Consider the following 13,019-nt stretch of genomic DNA (forward strand, 5'->3'; position numbering starts at 1 on the left):
CAGTCAGTCAGTCTTTTATCACTCACCACAAGGTCTGTCTAAGCAAGGATTCTAGTGACAGAGTCTCCTCAGAGAGAGTTCCAGCCAGAGTCCTCCTCAAAGAGCCTTCCAGCCAGAGACTGTTTCAAAGGGCCTCTCTCATGAGCCTCCAGAGGGACAGAGTCCCCTCAGAGGAGCTCCAGCGAGACTTCTTTAGAGATTGTCCTCCAAGAGCTTCCCTTTTCCAGAGATCTTCAAAAGATTCTCCAAAAGGGTTTTTTCTCAAGCGATCCTCATAAGAGATTTTCCTCAAAAGGATTCTACTCAAGCGAACCTCATAAGAGATTCTGCTTTTTCTTATATAGGGGTTTTCTCCTATGTTACCTCCCCTAAGTTATTCCACCTACCAATCACAGTAGATGTTTTCTAAAGGACAACCCATTCTGAATTTACTGCTGGGTCGACTAATCCCTTTAGTAAGCTTGAATCAGAAAAAAACACTGCTTGGTCAACTAATACTTTTAGTAAGTTTGAACCAGAAAAACTTCTGAATAAGTTTTCACCTCTTTGCTCCTGGCAAGTTTACAAGTTGCCTGACCTTTAATAGGTACTTAGTATCCCTTTGTATTAATTCTAAAAATAGGCATGGCTTAAAGAACTTTTTGCCTCATTATAAGTATGGGTTAAAGTACTTTCATTGTTTAGCAAGGAGTTCTCTCCCCCAAAGCAGTCCCAAGTATGGGTGGAGCAGAGGTCCTCCCATTTCTGATCCAAGTAGAGTTCTCACTGTCAAAATGGGGAATGTTCCCAGTAGGGAATTGTTCTAATTGAGAATTCCCCGATGGGGAAATTTTTAACATTCACAAGTCTGAGAAATTTCAAGATTTACAATTACATTATATTGATACACCATGATTTGTTCAATCATTGACCAATTTTTGAGCACGCATTTTGTTTCTGATTCCTTGATGCCTATAAAAAAATTACTATTCAATCCAGTGCCACGGAGCAGGGACTATCTCTGCAGAGGAGCAAAATGATAATATCCCATTAGAATTCTAGCCAGGACAATATGATAATTCATGGCAACTACACGGGTTGTTTGGGATTCTTCAGAGGCAGGTATTGTGACTCTGTATGAGTGCAGCTGCAAGTCTTATTTCTATTACTTTAAAAATTAGGATGTTATATCTTTAAAAAAAAAAAAGGTCTTCCAAATTTTTCATAGATAGGACCTTTCCCTTTGTCTGTCTTTGACCTCCTCGGTGTATATGTCTAGTAGTGGAATTGCTGGGCCAAAGGGTACATCCAGTTTAATAACAGTAATATGCATGTTCCATTTACTCTGTTTTCCACAGTGCATCATTCAGTCTTTCAAACGAGTAGACACTCCACAAGGGAGACTATAAGGTGATCTTGGGCTTGTTTTCTTGGAACAAGAGCATTTGGAGACCCCGTCAATCGATAATTTGTCACTGGCTCAGGATCTCCTTTCAGGATGCTGGCAAACACTTCAGCTGTGCCCAGAGAGGGAATATCAAGCTAGGTCATATTCTGGAGACTGCACAGCTCTTTCAATGATTCCAAACTATTTTGCTATTCTACAAATTCAACTCTTTAACAGCAGTATTTTTCCAATGATGTTATAAAGTTGCAAATCATGAAAGAATTAAGATTACAGATAACTTAAAGAGTATAAAAATGTGTGTGTGTTCATATGTAGGGGAAGATATGTGGCAGAGTAGATAGAGTGCCAGGCTTACAAACTGGAAGATTCTTCTTCCTGAGTTCAAATCTGGCCTCAGATACTTGCTGGTTGTATAACCCCGCACAAGTCACTTAACTCTGTTTGCCCAAGTTTTTTCCTCTATAAAATGAGCTGGAGAAGGAAATGGCAAACTACTCTAATATCTTTACCAAGAAAACCCCAAATAGGAACAACGAACCACTTGTGTGACCTTGGACAAACCATTTTAACTTTGTTTACCTCAGTTTCCTCCTCTGTAAAATGAGCTGGAGAAGGAAATGGCAAACCACTCCAGTATCTTTGCCAAGAAAACCCCAAATAGGAACAATGAACCACTTGAGTGACCCCAGACAAGCCATTTTAACCTTGTTTGCCTCAGTTTCCTCATCTGTAAAATGAGCCAGAGTAAAAACTGGAAATTATTCCATTATTTTTGTCAAGAAAATCCCAAATGGCATAAAAAAATTAGACAACTAAAAAAACAGACAGCAATATATATGTATACATATGTGTGTAGTAGTTAATACATAGATACCATATTATATATGATATGCTACATGTATGTGTATATGTGTGTTTCTATAGCTAGATAATAAGAGAAAGCAAGCTGCTGCATATTCCCAAGATGACTTATGTACAGGGAACATGATTGAGAACATGCACGACAGGTAAATGAGGTAGGGGTGGTCGTGCAGCAAGAATGAAAGGCAAAACATTTTAGGACGATAGATTTTGACCTAGAAAGAGCTTTGGACGTCAGCAAGTTCAATTCTGTGACTCTACACTTGAGGGAAGAGAGGCTCAAAGAGGACAAGGGATGGGGTTCCCCAGGAGCAGAGTCCGGAGTTGCCCACCACAGTCAGCTCCCAGAATCCTTTGCTACACCCCTTGTCGCTTCCGGGGCAAACTGTTCTGCGTATCAGTAAGCCGAGTGTCGTCTATAACAAGAGGAAAGCTCGGCAGGGCAAGTAGATCTCCTACGGAAGATTATGAAGAAATGAGGTCAGGACTTGAACGTGATGAGAACTATTTTAAAGGAGACTAGAAACTAAACCCCAGACCAAAACCAAACAAACAAACGAATAAGAAGTATTGGAGATCTGGTGGTGGAAGGGATGGCAGACTCCAGTCCAGTCCCACCGTCCTCATTTTACAGCTGGGGTCCATATATGTATGCATGTCTGTGTGCATATACACCTAGGCGCAGATTTACATATATAAATATAGATATGGTTGTTATAAATATATATTTGTTGTTTTCAGAGACGACCTCAACATGGATCCCATCCTTTGGGAACCTGCCTTGTCATCAGAGCAGAAGATTCCGCGCCAGCCTATTCGCATCATCATAAAAAGGATGGTAGGAAGAGCAGGGACAGACACTCAACTCACTCTCATTAGAGAATCCCATAGAATCATTAGTCTGGAAGCTGTTTTTGTTTTTTTGCTTAGATGTTGCTCATCACCTGGCTGGAAGCAGCTTAACAGATGACAGGAAGTTAATTAGTACTCCCTCTGCATCATAACAAATTTCCTCAGGGTCAGAACAAAGTTTTATTAACAAAATAGTAGTGTGGTGAAATAGCTTGCCCAATTATTTTGAGGAAATGGAGGGAATTGTTTTTTGCTTGCATTGGCATTCCCGGTGCTTAGCATTGTGCCGGGGAAATAGTAAAAGCTCAAAAATTACATTATTCATCCATGCGAGGGAGTGACTGTTGTTGGGGTTCGGTCTAGTCCATCAACATCATCTAGTCCTGCCTTTTCTGTTTACGGTTAAGGAATGCCTTATTAATGCCAGGTAGGAGGCAAGGCAAGGATTCCAATGCAGGTCTTCTCACTTTGGAGTCAGAATTTCTTTTCTCTCTTCTTTCTACCACCGGAAGTTGCCTCTTACTAGTCATGTAGATGGAGCAAAGAGGAAGGTAGGCTCTTCCAAACCGCTCAAGAAGGGCCAGACTTAGAGCAGCATAAGAAAAATCCTTGCATGACAGCAGATTCCAGCAGGCGATATTAGAGACTGCAAAGGCAGATCCTGAAACACTGAAAGTCTAGCGCTAGCCTTCCAAGTCCATCGCCACTGAACTCGGGAAGTGAGTTAAAATGAAAGTCCAAAGTAATTGCAGCTAAGAGGGGAGAACGGAAGTGCAAACATCTTCTCTTTACCCATTCGAGCCCCAGTGAGGATGAAACACAAGGACTTCTCTACATTGGATCTTGATCATCTTTTTTTCTGAACCTATTCCTGAATCTTGCCCATCAATCCCAAATGACTGTTATATGTTATAGCAAATATTCATTAAATATCCAAGAAGTTGAGGTGCTGTCAACAGGGAGCACAGGAAGATGTGGAGTGAGGGAAACTATGGCTTTCTCCTCAGAAAGCACTTGGTAAGCAAAGACAGAAGCAAGTAAGGGAAATTGAGGTTTTGAGAGATTGAGTGGCTTGCCCTGTGGCCAGATAGTTAGTAAATGTCTGAACTAGAAACCTGAAGGGGGCACTGGTAAGCCAAGAGCTGGACAGACTGGTTAAAAATATGGGGAGGCACTTCGTGGAACCACAAATACCAAAGATATAAATATTAGTTTTCCTTAACCAATAATTTAGTTGGTATAATTTTAATCTTAATTCAACACCATCTGTGTAATTAAAAAAACTATTTATAGTTATAACTATTTGTTATGGTAATTTTATGTTTTACTTCTAAGACTATAAAATAGTTATGATTATAAGGAAACACCCTGGACCTGTAGCCAGAAAACCTGGGTTCAAATCCTAATTCTGACATTTACTAGTAGAAAGAATATGGGCCAACCATATCATTTTCTGAGCCTCAGTTTCCTTATCTGCACAACAAGTATAATAATATCTATCACTTCTTTGAGAACCTAAAAGTGATCTATAAATGTGAATTATTATCAGCATGAGAATTTTTCCCCTTTCTCAAGGTTTAATGATCTAGTTTCTTTTTTTTTTTAATCCTCACCTTCCATCTTAGAATCAGTACTGTGTATTGGTTCAAAGGCAGAAGAGTAAGGGCTAGGAAGTGGGAATTAAATGAGTTGTCCAGGGAAGTCAGATTTGAACCTAGGACCTCCCATCTCTAATACTGACTTTCAATCCATGCACCTCTCTTCCCCCACTGATCAAGTTTCAATTAGACTTCCTCTTGAGTTCAAACCTGACTTGTTTATATTGAAAAAAAAAATTGTTACCATTTTACTCCTAGACAGACCAACTTATAAGAGTTCTATAGGATCAGAGATTTAGAACTCTCTATTGAACCTCATTTTACAGATGAAGAAAAAGTGACTTACCTAAGATCACACTAACACCTTTGTACTCTGACTCCAAATTCAGTGTTCTTTCTACTCTATTTAGCTGCCTTCCCAAATAACAACACATAAAGCTGTCATCCCCCATCCTTGAATTCCCAACAAGCATCTGAAATGAATGATAGCAAAGCTTTAAGAAAAATGAAACCCATGGCAAACTACCAACCCCGCCATGCTTGCCCTATGGCTTCATGAACTGTGCATGTACCACCGTGGACTATCAGAAGGGGAAATGGCTGGATGAGGAAAAGCTGCAGAGCTTGTTTATGAAGCAAGTATAAAAACACAGCCACCTTCACCTGCATCCTCCTATCTTCTGGCTCCATGTTGTCTTGCCCTTGTAAAGTGATTGTCTTTTCAGGGCGCATTGCAGAGGTAACAACCTAATTAAATCATTTGCTGGTTAGCAAAGAATACAGAGCATCTCCTTCTGCTGTGACCCAGTGGGTAAAGTGCTGGAGTAAGGGTCAGGGACACCTGAATTTGATTCCCTCTGACACCTCTTAGATATGGGTATTAGTCACTGCCATAGGCAAATCACTTAATCTCTCTGGACCTCAATTCCTTCATCTAGAAAATAAGGATAATAATGTCTTGGGGCTCTAGCTTCTGGAGTTGTCTTGAGGATCAAATGAGACAATTTGGGATTTGAAGTCAAGAAGACATGGGTTTAACTTCTGACACTTACTAGTGTTACTATATGACCATGAGCAAATCACTCAGCCTGTTTCCTCATCTGTAAAATGAGGAGGCTAAAAGCCTCTTCTAACTCTAAATCTATAAGGCTATTAATGTTTTTAAAAAAAAAAAGACATGTCATTTATTACCAAATCTCAGAAATCAAGATGGCAGTGAATTTCTTATCCTCAGGGATATTGCGTAGCACATAGTAGGTTCTTAATAAAAGTTTATTTACCAACTGACACTTCATTAGTTTTTTTTTAAACCCTTACCAAGGCAGAAGAGCAGTAAGAGCCAGGCATTTAGGGTTAAGTGATTTGCCCAGTGTCACAAAGCTAGGAAATACACCACTCATTTTTGCCAGATATTCTAGTATATTAAATACTGGTTTTCATTTTTTTTGTTGGCACCTAGAAAATATTTGGCACTGTAAAAGTTGACTTCTTGGGACCCCTAGAAAGTCCCACTTAAATGATTTTGTCAAGACTAGATCCATAATTGTTTTCAGATTTGTTGTTCAGTCATTTTAGACTTACTTGACTCTTTTTTTTTTACCACATTTGAGATCTTCTTGGGGGAAAAAATTGGAGTGGTTTGCCATTTCCTTCTCCAGCTCATTTTATAGATGAAACTGAGGCAAACTGGGTTAAGTGACTTACCAGGGTCACATAGCTACTAAGTGTCTGAGGTTGGATTTGGACTTATGAAGATGAGTTTTCTTGATACCAAGCCCAGTGCTCTTATCTGCTGTACCGCCTGAGCCTTTTTTTTAAAATTAGGTTTACTTAATTAATTTGAATATTTTTCCATGGTTACATGATTCATGTTCTTTCCCTTCCCTTCTCCTTTCCCCCTCCCATAATCAATGAGCAATTCCATTGGGTTTTACATGTGTCATTGATCAAGACCTATTCTCAGGCTAATCAATAAAGGGGTCAGCCTGTGAATAGCCTTTGCACTAACATATTTTTTGCCTAGGTAGGATGGAAATAACCAGAGAGGAGGATAGTAATGTGTCTAAGGTCATAGAGTTAGCACTAGAGTCAAGATACTAAATTATGTTGAGTATCTACATCCCCAGTCATATCCCCATTGAACCATGTGAGGAAGCAGCTGTTTTTCTTCTGTGTTTCTGCTCCCACAGTTCTTTCTCTGAATGTGGATAGTGTTCTTTCTCATAAGTCCCTCAGAATTGTCCTGGGTCATTGCATTGCTGCTAATAGAGAGGTCCATTACATTCGATTGTGCCACAGTGTATTCATCTGTGTACAATGTTCTCCTGGTTCTGCTCCTGTCACTCTGCATCACTTCCTGGAGGTCGTTCCAGTTCACATGGAATTCCTCCAGTTCATTATTCCTTTTAGCACCACCTGAGCTTCTGATTCTTTTTTCTTCAAATATAAAGATCTTATTTGAATTTCTTTTAAAGATCAGAAGTCACAGAAGCTCACACATTAAGGTAATGCTTGAGGATAAACTTCAGCAAGTATTTTATGAGGCACTCACTCAATAATGGGCTTAGGAGATGTAAGACATGATGCCAGGTGCTAGGGATACAAATACAAATAATAAAAAAAAAACCCTTGTCCTCAAGGAACTTACTGCACCAAGCTTTGCTATCAGATTCCAAGACAGAGCAATGAGACATAGAGGGAGGAAACTCTCTCTATCAATGCAAGTTGGCACCTTCTCTGAATCTGTAACCTTAGAAAACTGCCTGGAGTTCTCAGAGGTTCAGTAACTTGCCCAGAGCCCCCCAGCCAGTTATGTGTGACTGGTAAGACTTGAACCTGGGTCTTCTTAACCCTGAGATTGGCACTCTATCTCCCATGCCATACTTGAGAAGTATCTCATACTAGAAATATTTTTACATCTTTTGGTATTCCCCACTCTCACTCCCCAACATTGGTTCTCATGTTCAGCAAGTTAATATTTTAGCCACAACCAGTAGTGTTTTTGTAATAATAAGCTGCCTTCCCAGGACCCATATTCTTTGTGGCCAAATAGTGACTGCATTATTTCCATAGAGAGGGGGAAAAAACAAACAAACAAGAATTGATCAAATAAAATAAAAAATAACAGCAACTAAGTGATTCTCTCATATTAACTTGGTTCAAAATAATTGACCATACTATCCCCCAAATGCTACTATTAATCAAAGTGAAACTAAATATGACAGCTCAAACCAGTAACCCCAGCTACCAGGGAAGCTGAGGCTCTGGCGGGTCTGCCCGTAGGAGACTTGAACTGTTATTAATTAATGGGTTAATTTTGGCATCAGTAGTGGTGGAGTGAGGGACCACCAGGCTGCCTAAGGAGGGGCAAACCAGCCCAGGTAGAAAATGAAGAAGGTCAAAGCTCCCAGGCTAATCAATAAAGGGGTCAGCCTGTGAGTAGCCCTTGCTACTTGCGTATTTCTTGCCTGGGTAGGATGGAAAGAACCAGAGAAGAGGATAGTGACATGTCCAAGGCCGTAGAGTTAGTAAATGGCCGAGACAAAATTCAAATCCAGGTTTTTTGGCTCTAAGACCATGCTTAGGGCAGAGATCATATCTTCTTTATAGTCTGCATTTCTTTCTTTTTTTTTTTAACCCATAGTTTAGGTCTTAGTAATAATTCTGACACAAAAGAGCAAAGTTAAGGCAAACAGGGTTAAGTGACTTGCCCAGGATCTCACAGCTAGGAAATATCTGAGGTCAGATTTGAGCCCTGTTCCTCCCTATTCCAGGCTTGGTACTCTGTCCATTATGCGACCTAGTTGCCCCCTTTCTACATTCCTTTTTAACACCACGTATAGCATCCATCACTTACCTAGTAAGAGCATAATAAATGTTAATTAAAATAAAGAGGAAAAAAGTAGATATTTTCATAACAATTATGTAATAATTTTGACCAAATAAAATAAAAACCAAATAAAAACCTTAGTGGATTATAAGTGAATTATTACTAGAACAAACTTATTTTATAAACTAGATGTTTCCTTAAGCAGAACTTTAATTTTGTTTAAACCAGAAAAGAATTCAGTGTCTTATTTTTATTGATGTTCAGGAGTTGGGAGAAGACTTCCTTTATAGGAATGGTTGGGAAGTGGCTGTTAATTTTGAAAATGCATGGGTGGCAGAATATATTTATTTGTTTTTGCTTTAAATAGGCCAGTTGCTTAAGTTTTTAAATATATAGGTTTTTAGTTTTATTTTAATGTTTTGGTTCAGGTTTAACCCTAAATTAGGGTTAGCTAAGAAAAGTCCCCACCAGCAAGTGACATTAAGAAATGTCTTCATTGAGTAAATAGACCATAAATAGAGGGACCCAGAGGTAAAAAGCTTTCTGAACTTAGAAACCAATACTTATTTATCTTTGAGTAGATTCACTTTATTAACAGCTAGAATTAAGACTGCTGAACACTTTCCTTAAAATCTTCAAGTTGTGGTCCTCACCACCCCAGCCTTCCTAACTTTACTCTATCATTGATATAATCAAGGTGTCTGATGACCTTGGTTAAAAGTAATCACTCATTCTACTCATCTTTTCTCCCTTCTTTCATGATTCCTCTCTCCCTTTCAAAATAATTCCAAGATTATCATAGACCCCTAGTTCATTTTTATTTTCTATCTTGTTACTTAACAAGTCCTTTTCCACATACATTTACCTGTCTTTTCTCCATCTCCTTTCTGAAGAAAGTCATTCTATTTAAGTCCTGTCCCCCATCCAGATCAATACCATCGAGTTAGAGTGGCCTATGTTGTCTGATTATTGAACATTCAGCTTATAACCATAAAGTTGGCCATCGAGAATGAATATTTTTAGCCACGGGGCTCATGAAAACATTTTTTTTAAGCTTGAAGGAGTTGCAATCTAAAATGGCAGAGGGGACAAATTATATTTTTGAAATATTTGTAATAGAAGGATCTTGAGAGGGGGAACAGGGGGAATGGAAGGAGAGAGGGAAATGGGGAAGAGAGGGAGAGAAAAGGTGGTTCTTCCCCTCTATTTTTCTGGGAGAGAGGTAGCCAAGTCCCCCTGATGGAGGGAATATGTCTCCTCAGAGAATAGTTCTGGGAGATGGAGGACACCCATGTCATTTCCCTTCAGAAACCTGGGGTCACCCCACTATCAAGGAGAGATGATGTTCCTTGGGTTAGGCAATTTGGATCCCTGGGATCCTGAGCTAACCTTCCCCTTTTGGGGAGAGATGTGATTCTCCCCAAATCTTCTGTCCCCTTTCCTAGCGTCAGAAACCAACCAGACCTAATTCTAAAGTAGTAAGCGATTTATTTGGGTTCACACAAGGTAGGAGTGTCAGGCAAGGAAAGTGGGGAGTAGGAAACCCTAACACTGAACCCCTCTGGCAGACTGCCCCCCCCAAGTTCTCAGGGTTCAGGACTGGGTGCCCAAACCCTCCTCTGGCCAGCTGCTGGTTGATCTCTATTCCTCAGCTAACTAGCTTTTAATTCAGGAGTCTAGGAACAGGTGAGGGAGAGAGAGAAATCTTAGGGAGAGATCTGGATGGCTCTGGCCAGTGTGAGTCCCAATACAAAACCCCCTTGAGAATTCCAGTAGCTGTTCTTGAAGAGTCTTAGTGGAGGTGTTTTGGGGTCCCAGGAGGAATAACAGGTCCCAAAAGGGTGGGCTCTTTCTCAGCTTCCAGGAAAACCTCCTTTTCTCCTCCACCTCCCAGGCTGAAAGACTGTTGACAGTTGGAGCTTCTGTCTCTCTGCCCCTCCTCCGCTGCTCTTCAGCTGATCTCCTTCAGTTTGGCTTCTCATTGCAACCCCCTGCATCTCTCTTTCTTACCTTACCTATTGAAATATGCATGTATAAGTATAGGAAGAATTTGAAACTCTAATGATCAACAATTACATAGTATTTTAAAATTTGCAAAAGGCCTTATAAAAATATTAGCTCATTAATGCTTCACAAGAGTCCTTGGAAGTAGATGCTATAAGTATTGAAATATATGTATATAAGTCTTATTGTGACAATATGTGGGGCTACTATCAAATCTGAGGCTACTATATCAATTCTCATTCATCTATAAATTTAGGTCTCCAGAGACTAGCTTATCATTTTTGTCATTGCAGGTTGATGGGGAAGGTCTAGAGAATTCATCTCCATCAGCCTGCTCCCCATCCAGTGATTATCACTTACTATCATTTAACCAGCCAGACCTGGCTAGCTATTAGGGAGTATTTACTAAGGAGGCACAGGAAAAAGAAGTCAGCACAAAACATCTCCCAAGTCCCCAAATGAACACATACCAAGTCAGGGAAAGTGGGCTTAAGCTTAGAGCATCTGATGTGGCAAAGAAGGTAATTCACGGTTCCTGATAGCTGGAAGTCCATTTCTCCCCTTCGTGGGGCCATCACAAGCTTCTCATTGGACACTGGGTAATGCTGGCCTTTCTGCCTGGCTTCTCATTGAATTCTGAAACTGCCTTGGCATCTGCAATAGAAAATGGCACCAGTCAGAGCTCTTCTGATGATACTGCTAGGGTGCCACTGAGTTCAAGTTCTCCAATCCTTTGAAGGTTATCCTATATTCATTCCATTTAAATTTTTTTAAGACTTCCATTCCTTCCAAATTGATCATGAACTTTTATGCCTAGTTGAATAGATTCGGTTGATTGATTCAATAAAGATATTCCCACTTCACTGGGGTAGTTCCTTTAGTGAGGTGAGACCCAGGATTTGATTCACCCAATCCTACCCATAGCTATGTAAAGTATTTTTTAGATTTTAAGCACTATAGAAATGTTTCTGTTAGTATAAGGAAAGTGAGGCACAGAGAGGTAACGTGGCTTGTTGAGGTAATGCACACACTAGAACCCAGACCTTCCCGAATGAGGCTAGTACTGTGCTTGTCCTTTGATAATAAATTTACAGTCCTGTGCCAAGGTTTCCCAGCTTGGTAAGACCTAGAAGATCTTTCTGCTAGGAGAGTGTTCCAGGATCCAGGGTCACTCACCTGCCATGACAAAGCACTGGATTAGGGCTTTGGTGGAGTTTTATGATATGTTAATTCTTTTAATGTTAATTTAAAAGTTGTTGTTCAATTGCTTTTGGTCTGTGATCCTGTTGGGGGTTTTCTTGTGTGAAGATTAAATTCAATCTCTCCTCTGATTGTGAAAATGAAATTAACTCCCCTGCCCATTTTTAGATTTAATCGCCAGAAGTGGAAACACCCCATTCACACTTGAGTGGGGGGAGGTCTATGACCCACATGTGTGAGAGTGGTTGACGAATCAGAATCTACTGACTGCTCCTGGAAAGTCCTAAACAAAGCTTTAGATGATGATTTGTCCACATAAAAAATGGAGGAAGGCACAGGAAGTGACCCAAAAGAAAGTGTCTTTAAAAGGGAGTTATAACTTCCTGTGGAGGAGAATCGTTTGAGATTTGTGGGGGATTCATCTGAGATCTTCAGAGAGACAGCAACTTCTTCTAGAGTTCTGAGTTGGAGTTGGAGACTGGTGAAGAATCTTCTGACTGGACCTGAGACCCTGTGCATGGTGAGACTGTCGAATCTCTCCCCTTTGGACTAACATGTGGTGAGTGAGAAGAGCTGACTCCTTTCCTGGATTTTCTGAAGAGACTAGCCTCAGGAGAGACCTATCCTCTTGAGAGAGGCTCCCTGCATCCCCAAGTCCTTGGCTATAAGGGCTGAGGCCCCTCTGGCTAAGGACTAACTAGCCCTTCCTGTTTTTGAGCCAGAGATTAGAGTAAATTACTTAGTACTTAGGCTAGATATCTTACCCTGTCCTCTCTCTGATTTTCTTACTTCACTCTTTCTATATTTTGTAAATAAATCTCTGGAATAAATTAAATTCCTGGTGACTCTATTCTTAAATAACCCAGACCAACCTTTTTATAAAATAACAAAAAACATTTTCCCCTTATACTTGGCAAATACACCAAGTACTTTGTCATTTCCTTAGAAACTAAAATAAATAGGTTTGAGTGACTTGCCCAAGGCCACACAGCTAGAAAAAGTCTGAGGCCAGATTTGAACTCAGGAAGTTGGATCTTCCTGATCCTGTACCACCTAGCCAACTTAAAAATAGTTTCATTTGAAAACTTAAAATGTATCATGTCTTCAATGAAGATTATCTCCTTTATGTTTCTAAACACAAACTGGCTATAATTATGAAAGTATTGATGTTTGGAAAAGATGTCTTGATTAGAAAGAAACTAAAATGATTAAAATCTTCCAAAGTGAACTTTGTGTAATTACAAAGACCAAATCGGAAGGTAAGGGACCATGGATATAATTATATCAT

The 13,019-nt window shown here is 39.9% G+C and overlaps 1 long non-coding RNA gene across 1 annotated transcript; it reads right to left on the bottom strand.

Annotated features, from left to right (window-relative positions):
- Positions 1–9,992: 9,992 nt before the first annotated feature.
- On the bottom strand, positions 9,993–11,205 carry LOC103097960 (uncharacterized). Its single transcript, XR_469994.3, has 2 exons — positions 11,002–11,205; positions 9,993–10,542 (listed from the first exon to the last, which is right to left on the bottom strand). It is a non-coding gene; the product is annotated as an uncharacterized LOC103097960 (long non-coding RNA).
- Positions 11,206–13,019: the final 1,814 nt, after the last annotated feature.

The sequence above is a fragment of the Monodelphis domestica genome, chromosome 7, assembly GCF_027887165.1.
Source record: "Monodelphis domestica isolate mMonDom1 chromosome 7, mMonDom1.pri, whole genome shotgun sequence".
Classification (NCBI taxonomy): Eukaryota; Metazoa; Chordata; class Mammalia; order Didelphimorphia; family Didelphidae; genus Monodelphis; species Monodelphis domestica.